Source organism: Phocoena sinus, chromosome 10 (genome assembly GCF_008692025.1).
Source record: "Phocoena sinus isolate mPhoSin1 chromosome 10, mPhoSin1.pri, whole genome shotgun sequence".
Lineage (NCBI taxonomy): Eukaryota > Metazoa > Chordata > Mammalia > Artiodactyla > Phocoenidae > Phocoena > Phocoena sinus.
Window position 1 is genome coordinate 23,442,017 of NC_045772.1, and position 13,661 is coordinate 23,455,677.

The window sequence follows — 13,661 nt, forward strand, 5'->3', positions numbered from 1 at the left end:
GGTGATACCCCATTGTAGTTTTGATTTGCATTTCTCAAATGATTAGTGATGTTGAACATCCTTTCATGTGTTTGTTGGCAATCTGTGTAGCTTCTTTGGAGAAATGTCTCTTTAGATCTTCTGCCCATTTTTGGATTGGTTTGTTTGTTTTTTTGATATTGAGCTGCCAGAGCTGCTTGTATATCTTGGAGATTAATCCTTTGTCAGTTGCTTCGTTTGCAAATATTTTCATCCATTCTGAGGGTTGTCTTTTCATCTTGGCTATGGTTTCCTTTGCTGTGCAAAAGCTTTTAAGTTTCATTAGGTCTCATTTTTCATTTTAGTTTTTATTGCCATTTCTCTAGGAGGCGGGTCAGAAAGGATCTTGCTGTGATTTATGTCATAGAGTGTTCTGCCTATGTTTTCCTCTAAGAATTTTATAGTGTCTGGTCTTACATTTAGATCTTTAAACCATTTTGAGTTTATTTTTGTGTATGGTGTTAGGGAGTGTTCTAATTTCATTCTTTTCCATGTAGCTGTCCAGTTTTCCCAGCACCACTCATTGAAGAGGCTGTCTTTTCTCCATTGTATATTCTTGCCTCCTTTATCAAAGTTAAGGTGACCATATATGCGTGGGTCTGTCTCTGGGCTTTCTATCCTGTTCCATTGATCTGTATTTCTGTTTTTGTTCCAGTACCATACTGTCTTGATTACTGTAGCTTTGTAGTATAGTCTGAAGTCCAGGAGCCTGATTCCTCCAGCTCCATTTTTCTTTCTCAAGATTGCGTTGGCTATTCAGGGTCTTTTGTGTTTCCATACAAATTGTGAAATTTTTTGTTCTAGTTTGTGAAAAATGCCTGTGGTAGTTTGATAGGGATTGCATTGAATCTGTAGATTGCTTTGGGTAGTATAGTCATTTTCACAATGTTGATTCTTCCAATCCAAGAGCATGCTTTATCTCTCCATCTGTTTGAATCATCTTTAACTTCTATCATCAGTGTCATAGTCTTCTGCATACAGGTCTATTGTCTCCTTATGTAGGTTTATTCCTAGGTATTTTATTCTTTTTGTTGCAATGGTAAGTGGGAGTGTTTCCTTAATTTCTCTTTCAGATTTCTCATCATTAGTGTATAGGAATGCAAGGGATTTCTGTGCATTAATTTTGTATCCTGCTACTTTACCAAATTCATTGATTAGCTCTTGTAGTTTTCTGATAGCCTCTTTAGGATTCTCTATGTATAGTATCATGTCATCTGCAAACAGTGACAGCTTTACTTCTTCTTTTCCTATTTGGATTCCTTTTATTTCTTTTTCTTCTCTGATTGCTGTGACTAAAACTTCCAAAACTATGTTGAATAATAGTGGTTACAGTGGACAACCTTGTCCTGTTCCTGATCTTAGAGGAAATGGTTTCAGTTTTTCACCATTGAGAATGATGTTGGTTGTAGGTTTGACATATATGACCTTTATTATGTTGAAGTAAGTTCCTTCGATGTCTACTTTCTGGAGGGTTTTTATCATAAATCGGTGTTGAATTTTGTCGAAAGCTTTTTCTGCATCTATTGTGATGATCATATGATTTTTATCCTTCAATTTTTTAATATGGTGTATCACTCTGATTGATTTGCGTATATTGAAGCATCCTTGCTTTCCGGGGATAAACCCCACTTGGTCATGGTGTATGATCCTTTTAATGTTCTGTTGGATTCTGTTTGCTAATATTTTTTTGAGGATTTTTGTATCTATGTTCATCAGTGCTATTGGCCTGTAGTTTTCTCTCTCTGTGACATCTTTGTTTGGATTTGGTATCAGGGTGATGGTGGCCTTGTACAATGAGTTTGGGAGTGTTCCTCCCTCTGCTGTATTTTGGAAGAGTTTGAGAAGGATAGGTGTTAGCTCTTCTCTAAATGTTTGATAGAATTCACCTGTGAAGCCATCTGGTCCAGGACGTTTGTTTGTTGGAAGATTTATTTATTTATTTATTTTTTGTGGTACGTGGGCCTTTCACTGTTGTGGCCTCTCCTGTTGTGGAGCACAGGCTCCGGACACGCAGGTTCAGCAGCCATGGCTCACGGGCCCAGCTGCTCCGTGGCATGTGGGATCTTCCCAGACCGGGGCACAAACCCGTGTCCCCTGCATCGGCAGGCGGACTCTCAAACGCTGCGCCACCAGGGAAGCCCTTGTTGGAAGATTTTAAATCACAGTTTCAATTTCAGTGCTTGTGATTGGTCTGTTTATATTTTCTGTTTCTTCCTGGTTCAGTCTCGGAAGGTTGTGCTTTTCCAAGAATTTGTCCATTACTTCCAGGTTGTCCATTTTATTGGCATATAGTTGCTCGTAGTAATCTCTCATTATCCTTTGTACTTCTGCATTGCCAGTTGTTACTTTTCCTTTTTCCTTTCTAATTATATTGATTTGAGTCTTCTCCCTTTTTTTCTTGATGAGTCTGGCTAATGGTTTATCTTCTCAAAGAACAAGCTTTTAGTTTTATTGATCTTTGCTATTGTTTTCTTCATTTATTTTTCATTTATTTCTGATCTGATCTTTAAGATTTCTTTCCTTCTGATAACTTAGGGGTTGTTTTGTTCTTCTTTCTCTAATTTCTTTAGGTGTAAGGTTAGGTTGTTTGAGATGTTTCTTGTTTCTTGAGGTAGGATTGTATTGCTCTAAACTTCCCTCTTAGAACTGCTTTTGCTGCATCCCATAGGTTTTGGGTCATCGTGTTTTCATTGTCATTTGTTTCTAGGTATCTTTTTATTTCCTCTTTGATTTCTGAAGTCATCTCTTGGTTATTTAGTAGTATATTGTTTAGCCTCCATGTGTTTGTGTTTTTTACAGTTTTTTCCTGTAATTGATATCTAGTCTCACAGTGTTGTGGTTGGGAAAGATACTTGATATGATTTCAATTTTATTAAATTCACCAAGGTTTGATTTGTGACCCATGATATGATCTATCCTGGAGAATATTCCATGAGCACTTGAGAAGAAAGTATATTCTGTTGTTTTTAGATGGAATGTCCTATAAATATCAATTAAGTCCATCTTGTTTAATGTATCATTTAAAGCTTGTGTTTCCTTATTTATTTTCATTTTGGATGATCTGTCCATTGGTGAAAGCAGGGTGTTACAGTCCCCTAATATGATTGTGTTACAGTCAATTTCCCCTTTTATGGCTGTTAGCATTTGCCTTATGTATTGAGGTGCTCCTATGTTGGGTGCATAGAGATTTACAATTGTTATATCTTCTTCTTGGATTGATCCCTTGATCATTATGTAGTGTCCTTTTTTGTCTCTTGTAAAAGTCTTTATTTTAAAGTCTATTTTGTCTGATATGAGAATTGCTACTCCAGCTTTCTTTTGATTTCCATTTGCATGGAATATCTTTTTCTATCCCCTCACTTTCAGTCTGTATGTGTCCCTAGGTCTGAAGTGGGTCTCTTTTAGACAGTATATGTGCAGGTCTTGTCTTTGTATCCATTCAGCCAGTCTGTGTCTTTTGGCTGAAGTATTTAATCCATTTACATTTAAGGAAGTTATCAATATGTATGTTCCTATTATCATTTTTTTTGGTGGTACGTGGGCCTCTCACTGCTGTGGCCTCTCCCACTGCGGAGCACAGGCTCCGGATGCACAGGCTCAGTGGCCATGGCTCACGGGCCCAGGCGCTCCATGGCACGTGGGATCCTCCCAGACCGGGGCACAAACCCGCGTCCCCTGCATCAGCAGGCTGACTCTCAACCACTGCACCACCAGGGAAGCCCCCTATTACCATTTTCTTAATTTTTTGGGGTTTGTTATTGTAAGTTTTTTCCTTCTCTTGTGTTTCCTGCCTAGAGAAGTTCCTTTCGTATTTGTTGTAAAGCTGGTTTGGTGGTGCTGAATTATCTTAGCCTTTGCTTGACTGTAAAGGTTTTAATTTCTCCGTCAAATCTGAATGTGATCCTTGCCAGGTAGAGAAATCTTGGTTGTAGGTTATTCTGTTTCATCACTTTAAATATGTCCTGCCACTCCCTTCTGGCTTGCAAAGTTTCTGCTGAAAGATCAGCTGTTAACCTTATGGGGATTCCCTTGTATATTATTTGTTGCTTTTCCGTTGCTGCTTTTAATATTTTTTCTTTGTATTTAATTTTTGATAGTTTGATCAATATGTGTCTTGGCGTGTTTCTCCTTGGATTTATCCTGTATGGGACTCTCTGCACTTCCTGGACTTGACTATTTCCTTTCCCTTGTTAGGGAAGTTTTCAATTATAATCTCTTCAAATATTTTCTCAGTCCCTTTCTTTTTCTCTTCTTCTTCTGGGACCCATATAATTCAAATGTTGATGCTTTAATGTTGTCCCAGAGGTCTCTGAAACTGTCCTCAATTCTTTTCATTCTTTTTTCTTTACTCTGCTCTGAGGTAGTTATTTCCACTCTTTTATCTTCCAGGTCCCTTATCCATTCTTCTGACTCAGTTATGCTGCTATTGATTCCTTCTAGAGATTTTAAATTTCATTTATTGTGTTGTTCATCATTTGTTTGCTCTTTAGTTCTTCTAGGTCCTTGTTTAACATTTCTTATATTTTCTCCCTTCTATTTCCAAGATTTTGGATCATCTTTACTATTATTACTCTGAATTCTTTTCCAGGTAGACTGCCTATTTCCTCTTCATTTGTTTGGTCTGGTGGGTTTTTACCTTGCTTCTTCATCTGCTGTGTGTTTTTCTGTCTTCTCATTTTGCTTAACTTACTGTGTTTGGGGTCCCCTTTTTGCAGGCCGCAGGTTCGTATTTCCCATTGTTTTTGGTGTCTGCCAACAGTGGCTAAAGTTATTTCAGTGGGTTGTGTAGGCTTCCTGCTTGAGGGGAATGGTACCTGTGTTCTGGTGGATGAGGCTGGATCTTGTCTTTCTGGTGGGCAGGACCGTGTCCAGTGGTTTGTTTTGGGGTGTCTGTGACCTTATTATGATTTTAGGCAGCCTCTCTGCTAATGGGTGGGGTTGTGTTCCTGTCTTGTTAGTTGTTTGGCATGCGGTGGCCAGCACTGGAGCTTGCTGTTCGTTGAGTGGAGCTGGGTCTTAGCATTGAGATGGAGATCTCTGGGAGAACTTTCGCCGTTGGATATTACGTGGAGCCGGGAGGTCTCTGGTAGACCAATGTCCTGAACTCGGCTCTCACACCTCAGAGGCACAGGCGTGCCTGTGCCAGCTGGAGTACCAAGACCCTGTCAGCCACATGGCTTTTCTCTTTTCCAGTCTGTTTTGGACTCAGCCAGTGAGGGATGGATGATTCTCAGTGCACAGATGAAGGACACACACTTTGCCCTTAGGGTCTAAGGCCCCTGTCTTCTGTCCCCATAAGTTCTAGATCACCAGCTCATTATGCAAGGTAAAACTCAGGAACAGCCAGGTGGGAGAGATGCAGAGGGCAAAGTATGGGGAGAGGGCTCGGAGCTCCCATGCCCTTTCCAGCCTGCCATTCTCCCCAAATCTCTGCGTGTTTGCCAACCCAGAAATTCACTGAACTCCCTCCTTTTTTGGGTTTTTCTGGATGCTTTGCCTTCTTTATTTTGACTTAGGAAAAGGCACAGAGAGCATCATAGCCCCTTCGGAGGCTTTGCTTCCACAGCTGTGGAGATGGCTTCATTCTTAGGCAGTCAGGACCAAGCACCATGTAAACAGACATCCTTTGTGCAGCTCTGGAGGAAAGGACTGCCATAGATGTTTGTAATGGCGGGGAATGCCAGCATGGGCAGATCTTCAAAGAGAATTGGAAGGTACCAATACATATTGCAAACAAAAATAGAAGAATAAAACAGTTTGGTACTAGAACCATGTAAGTTCTAAACTGTACTTTATTATAGTTAAAAATTTTTCCCTTCAAAGTTTAATTTTATTTTTAAAGTAATAGAGCAATTCTGCATAAATTGCTTTATGGAATGATTTTGTCAAATTCTTGAATGTGAGAAGGTAGACTGTAGATCTAGTGCTGTTATAATGGGTAATATTGCTGCCTGTGGTCTGTAAGCAAGCTACAGATTCCTAGGGCTTAGTAAAGGAAAGAGGAGACAGCACAGACCCAAAGTACCTAAACCTACACAAAATGGTAATAAAAGACAAAGGTTGGAATTAGTTATTGTATTACCTTTGATCTTTAGAAGGTTTCTTCCACTTAAAACAGTCCTCTCGATGCTGGATATTAGCTTTATTTCTTCTGTTTTTGAATTCCAAATGATATTTTTGGAGTGAATAGTTATTTTCCATGGAATTTTAAAGACTTTTCTTATGTACCAAGTAAGGCTTAAATTTTAGAAATCTGCTTTTGAAGCCAGAATTCTTTAGAAAAGCCAAAAGCTTTTGAATAGAGTTTTTGATAGGCAATTCTTATTCTTTGAGCAACTAACAGCTACTTTATTCAGGCTATATATGAAAATTAAATTTCAAAATCCGAACCTTCCTCCCCCACACAATAATTGTTTTCTTTGGTGCTCTAGTTGGGCTCATTCCTCAAGCCCCCCTCCAGTGATTTGATAACACCTAATTATCTGAACTAAAATAAAATCTACTTGAAATACCTAGAGTGGTTTCCATTTTCCTGCACAAACCCTGACGAATAGTGAGTATATGAGCATAATATAGCAGGGTATAGAAAGAGGAGGCTAGATATTTAAGACAGACTTGTCTTGATTTTCAGTTTTGCCTAGGGCCACTGTGTTTACCTTCCATCAAATGGGGACAATTTAAAACTATGTGTGCAAAACATTTGAGATAGGCATGCATGCATACAGCTCACCCAGAACAACATTCTTAAGTGAACCATTGCAAGTGTACATCTACAGACCCAGATGACATTAGTCTTTAGTTTCTGCCCTGCAGAATAATTGAAATTAAGTTTTGCCCTGGAGGATTCTCCAGCCTGTGAGAGAAACTAGCAGCATGCAGACAACTTCAGGCTATTTTAGCAGTCGCTTTGCTGGAACTGGGGTGGTGTAGGGCATCTGTTTATTAAAGAACAGATTGTAAGGCTGGTCAAGGTGGATAACCAGGCCTCAGTAGACAAAACTGGCTGATGGGGTGCCCACTTATATCATACCATATTTATTCTTCCAGAAGCTGTTCAGTCAGTTAAAGAGGATGACCTTCAATGGTATAAATGAGGACTATTTGGGGGGGCGGGTGTCAAGAGTATGCTAGCAGCTATGATCTCTTGCTAAAACAAATTATTTTATTTACTTGTTTGCTTTTATTCCATCCTTCATCACGTAAATGTAGGCTTCTTGATAGGGACCTTATATGTCGTGTTCACTGCTCTATCCTTAATAAATAATATGTTTTTATCTATTCAAATCATTCAAGAACCAAATATTGAATATGCACTATGACCCAGGTCCTGGGCTGGGCCCTGGGGATATAGCAGTAAAAAGGCTTGGCTTCATAGGTTTATTGGTAGTAATAGGAAAGTAAAATCATTAGCGAGGCATCTTTTCTGAAGTTGGGCTTTGAAAATTAAAAAAAAAGTCACCATCTTTTTATTGCATACAATATGTAGTAACACTGTTGGAGACTGATAGGGTGCCAGATATGGCTTTTATTTTACCTGTTAAAGGAGATTTATAGGCAGCTCAGAGAGGCTCAACAGCTAAACATTTTGATTTTAGTCTAATTGGAAAAGAGAATTTAATTTTACTGACAATTATAGGGGAATAAAGAATGCACTTAAATTGAAATTAAAAAGTAAAATAGTAAGCTAGTTTAGTTTATTGTGATATTGTAGTTTTTCCCTGATAATTTGTATTACATGGTCATATTCACAATCTCATAGAATACATTAAATTCTGTGGTTTATTATAATAAGGATATTATACTATGTAAATTGATAGATAGCTTTAAAAGAAAAACACTTTTTTTTTTTGGTAAGTGAAAAGATTGAGCTCTTTACCTTGAAAGGGATTTAAAAATTAGGTCACCTTGTTCATTTTCTTCACATTATGGAATACAGGTCATTGAAGTCTAGCTTTGTTTAGCTTTCCTTGCTCCCATTTTTGACAAAGTGATAAAGAACCTAATTACTAACCTACTCAGCTAACAAAGATGGGGGGAATCACCTTCTCAAAAATGGAAAAGTACCTTTTCAAATGTATTAAGGGCCCATCAAATTCTGGACTTGAAATATATCCCACTTAGCGCCTGGGTGAGGAAGTGTGTGTTGAGGAGAGCGTAGCTCCCGATTAGCTCCCTCGCTTGGGTATTGGGAGTTAAAGACCTCTGTGCTGTGCTTGGCTTCCCATTTCTTGGAAAATTGCTCGTTGAGAGCAGGGACAATGTCTCTGAAGCACTCATTATATATTTTCTGAATAAATGAAGAAAGCTTGGCAGCATCAACTGGTGTGGGGATCCTGATATTTCTGAGCCTGTATTTCTACCTGTCTGTACCTAAATTTCACATGTGTGTGATCAGGGGCAACTTACTTAACTTTTCGCAGCATCAGTTTCCCCATTTGTAAAGTGGATATTCTCAAATTATCTCCTTCATAGGACTGGAATAAATAGGATTGAATAAATGAGATAATCTGTGAGAAGGAGTTAGCACAGGGTCTGATACATCATGAACACTCATTATTGTGAATACTGAATGTCACCCATTATTGCTGTTATTAAAGGTGCATTTCCACATTCAGAGACAGGTACTGACATTCAGAGAGACTGACTTCATCATGGCCACACAGAGCCAGAACTAGGACTCACTTCATATGTCTACTAGCCCAGTTTACCTTCTATTATATAGATGCCAACAGTTCTGAAAGTGTTTTCTCAAAATCCTAATATTGTTTATGTTAATACGATGGAGAGGTCCTAGAAATTTCATTGATCCAGCATCCAAACCACAAATCCCAGCAGTTCTCTATTACCCAGAAGGAATAAAAATTCTTCATCAGAATGAGCTAATGTTTTGACTCTGTAAACATGGCCCCTTCACTCTTAATCAGCTTCACCTCAGTGAATGCTGAATACATCTCTTAATTATTAGAAGAAAATTCTTTATGCTGCTTTCTGTGTTCCCCACCTCGTCCCTGGTGAATTTCTACTTCGGCCATCTTTCTCCATGTCTCTTTCTTCTCTGGTTCTTTAAAACTTGGTGTTTCTCAGATTTCCCTTCTTTTCTTGTGATCTATGCTCCCCTTGATTGATCTGATAGATTTTTCTAGGTTTAAGTAGTTGGTTACATCCAAATCTACATCTCTAGCTCTGACTCTTGCCCCTCTCGCCCTAGGCTGGATTATTCAGCTATCTACCCTATTATTACTTGGATGTCTGTGGCAGAAATGGCTAGATGCTTACCCTACCCTGTTCTTCTTTCTGGGCACACAGGAAGACTATAATTGCTAGCCTCTCCTGCATTTAGTTTGGGAATGAGCCCTAGCTTATGGATTGATATGAACGGAAATGATATGCACCAATCCCTCACTTTCCTATCCTCATGCCTGGAAGCAAAGTTCTCCAAGATGGCAGAGTCACAATATGGGAGGAGCCTGGATTCCTGAGTCACTCCTTGAAGGGGAGCTTCCTAGGAGAACTGCCCAAATTGCAATAGGCTGTAATATGAGCAAGGAATAAAAGTTTGTTAAGCCACTGAGATTTTTGGGCTATTTGTTGCCACAGTAGAGCTTGATCTTTATTAATACAGTGTCCCTTAGGCACCTTGAGTTCTGCAGGTAGTCAATTTTCCACCTCAGTTGATGGCACCGTCCTCTATTCAGTCACCCAACTCATAGCCCATAGTTCTCAACTGAATCCAGTTAATAACCAACTCCTGCGGATTTTAACTCCCATATTTTTTCTTGGAATTATCTTTTTTAAAAAACCATTACCCTAATTGAGGCTCTTGCTATTTCTTACCTGCCTGTTGATTTTAAATTTGAATGAATTTAAAACAAGCCAGGAATCCTCCTATTAGAATAGTTGGTCATTATTAAAAGGCATTCTCAGCAGGGAACATAAGAGAATGTGGTGACAATAAAACAGTGCAGTACAGTTGATGTCTGGAAATAAGTAAATCTCTACATAACTGATGAAGGAAGTGCGGACCTCCCTGCCCTTTGCTCTGTGCTGATGATGCTCGTATACAAAGAAAAAAAGACCCCATGTGATGCACAGATGCACAAGTGAGGCTTAATGCAATTAACCATGGACACCTGGATACTTCCTACTTACCGTCTTCTACTTTATCTTTTCATCCACTCACACATGCTTTTGATAAAGGGTCATGATGCCAGCTGCTTACTGGGCGCAGATCAAAACTGGAGCAATAGTCTGGCAGGGGTCTTCTTGCTAAGCTTAACCCTACCTGGGAGAGTCAGTTAGCTCAAAACACTTCTAATCACCTGTGATCCCTCCTTATGTCTCCTACAGAGCGTGGGACTGTAGTTGACAGCTCCCAGGCTCCCCTGTCCATTTAGTGATGCTCTCTTTATAAAAGCACCTCTTGATTTATCAGCCTATAGTCCCTCTCCCATGAAAAGGGAGCCCCTCTTCAATCATGCCACTCCTGTTTAGAAGCCCTTCCTATACTGGCATTAAGCAGTGGTCCTGCATGTTCTTAATTTCTGTGGCAGCTCTCCCTCTTCCAAACCTCAGGTGCATTACCTCTGAATATTGAAAAAAATTAAGTCTGTGTTTAAAAATAGGGTTCTCCTTTAAATAATTGTTCAGCAGTCCATAGTTCTGGTCTTCCTTGTAGAATAAAAAGATCTTATTGACTCTATTTACAATAGCCAGGACATGGAAGCAACCTAAGTGTCCATCGACAGATGAATGGATAAAGAAGATGTGGCACATATATACAATGGAATATTACTCATCCATAAAAAGAAATGAAACAGTTATTTGTAGTGAGGTGGATGGACCTAGAGACTGTCATACAGAGTGAAGTAAGTCAGAAAGAGAAAAACAAATACCGTATGCTAACACATATATATGGAATCTAAAAAAAAAAAAAAAAAGGTTTCTGAAGAACCTAGGGGCAGGACAGGAATAAAGACACAGACATAGAGAATGGACTTGAGGACCCGGGGAGGGGGAAGGGTAAGCTGGGACGAAGTGAGAGAGTGGCATGGACATATATACACTACCAAATGTAAAATAGCTAGCTAGTGGGAAGCAGCCGCATTGCACAGGGAGATCAGCTCCGTGCTTTGTGACCACCTAGAGGGGTGGGAGGGAGGGAGACGCAAGAGGGAGTAGATATGGGGATATATGTATATGTATAGCTGATTCACTTTGTTATACAGCAGAAACTAACATGCCTTGTAAAGCAATTATGCTCCAATAAAGATGTTAAAAAAAAAAAAAGATCTTACTGAAATCTGGAATGGCAGCAAGGAACATAGCAATTTTGACGTCTTTGGACATATTTGTGCTGGGTTTTATAGGAAAGTTTGTGACTATTAGAGAGATGTACCAAAATGCAGTGACTAAATTTGCCCTGCCCTGCTCAAGAAGGCATTTGGGAACTATCTCTGCACCTACAACTATTTCCCATATAAGTATGAAATCGGCCACACTAGTCATTCTTACTACCGACCTTCTTCTTCTGGACCTTAACCTGGTCCCTGTTTCAGGCTTACAGTTTCATTTTGTCCCCTTCTCCTTTCCAGAATCCTGGCCACACCCAACAGACAGTGACGCCATCTACACTTCCATGGGAATGACAGCTACTCTGTTGTCTTTTCTAAGAGTATTTCCCTTTAACACACCATTACCAATTGTAAAATGAAAGATTTTGCTTCTATTAGAGGAATTTAAAGTGAACTTGAGTATAAGGATGCGAGGACATTTTTAAGAAGAATTGTTTTCTCTGAAATCCTTCCCTAACTCATAACTGTGCTGGCGGACATTCTCCATCTGGTTTGAGGCGGGCCCCATTAGCATCTCATTATCTGTCATAGGGAAATAGGTACTGTGCTATCTTTCATCTCCTATAAAAGTATTCCCTCTATGTAAAAAGAACAAAGACTTAAAAAGTGAGAACATAAATGGAGAAGCATTTCTCTGTTTTCTTCTTCTCTACAGTGCATACAGCCAGGTAATTTCCTAACTCTGTAGCTTTGCACACACCATTCCCATGTCAGAAATGCCTCTCTTCCTACCTTCCCATCCATCCTTTAAGAGGTGCTCCCCCCATGCGGTTCTCCTTGGTCCCTCCAACTGAATTTACTTATTTTCTCTGTTTATATCTTGGCTACAGCATTTTGCAACATTTTGCATTTTTGTAATCTATAGCACACTCAGGCACAGAAAAGTCTTGACCCTTTGCAAATACAATGCAGTGTGTTACTTGTGAGATTTTATAAGCTCTGAGCATTAAAATCTTGATCATTGCAGTCAGGTGGGATCCACCCAGTTTAGAATTACATGTATATGACAATATCTAAAAAGCGCTCTTTATCTTAGGAATTTATCGAGATAATAAAATGTTAGCTGCCTTGAAGCAACGTGGGGTATAAATAAGTAAAAAATAACTGAACCCATACTATGCAATGAGAACTACATGCAGTTACTAGACAAAATTATTTATAAAGAAGGAATTATACATTATACATGGGGGGATTCTGATGTTGGTCAGTTTTCTCCTCATTAAAGAATTGATAACCTACTCAGCAGTGTGGCCAACAGAAAGTTTTCTGTTCTGTGCTGGATATTTTTTTTCCCCTCTTTGTATCCTCCAAGTTCTACCAGCTCCTGGATTCTTTCTGTGTGTCCCTTGTTGTTTTGATCCCACATTTGCAGTAAAATGTTGCTTTCTTCTATCAGAGCCCTTAATGTTATTTGCAGAAAACCCATAGTCCTTGATTTTTCATTTGTTCTTATGTCCTACAAAATCACCTTACTTTTCCCTTTCTGTACTTTGTGTTTCTGCAGAGGTGGGACGTCTTCCTGCCATGTCCTTGTATTGCAAGAGTAACTTCTTAAATCAACTATACTTCAGTTTAAAAAAGAGTAACTTTTTGAATGGGATCTGAGCTAAAACTAGATTCTCTGTTGGGGCACTGACATGGTAGAGACACCCCCGCTTCTCATCATTCGTCAGGAGACATGGAGGTGCAGCCTCTAGGAGTGTTCCTCCTTAGTCACTCCGTACCCAGCCAACCTCTTGCGGAGCCTATCTCATGATAGTATTTGTGTCTGTGCTTTATCTGCTCTACTAGACTGTAACCTCTTGATGTCTAGACTGTAACCTCTTGATGTCAACAAGACTGTAACCTCTCGTGCCTTATCTGCTCTACTAGGCTGTAACCTCTTGATGTCAAATTGTATCTCATTCAATTTGTACCCCCCAGGGCTCCAAACAGTCTTGCATAGGGTGGGTGCTCATGAAATGTTTAATGAATTGAATTGCATTAGCTGTTACTCTAAGTACACAAAAAGGGGTGCTAGATCTCTGAAGAGCCTTAATTCACCTCATGGGGTTACATGGAGATACTGTCAGACTTAGTTTATACACACAAGCTCTCCATGGGTAAAGTTAATGCCAATTAATGACGAGCTTCTGCAATGGAGAGAAAACACATTTTTACCTAAAGGCTGATCAGTTTCTTTTCTGCTGTATATCTCAGTGATCATAAAGCAAGAAGACCCCTGGGACTCTGTTCTATTTAGGCAAAGGCAGGTGTGCTGGGAAGCTTTGTATTTGCACACAAACACAGAAA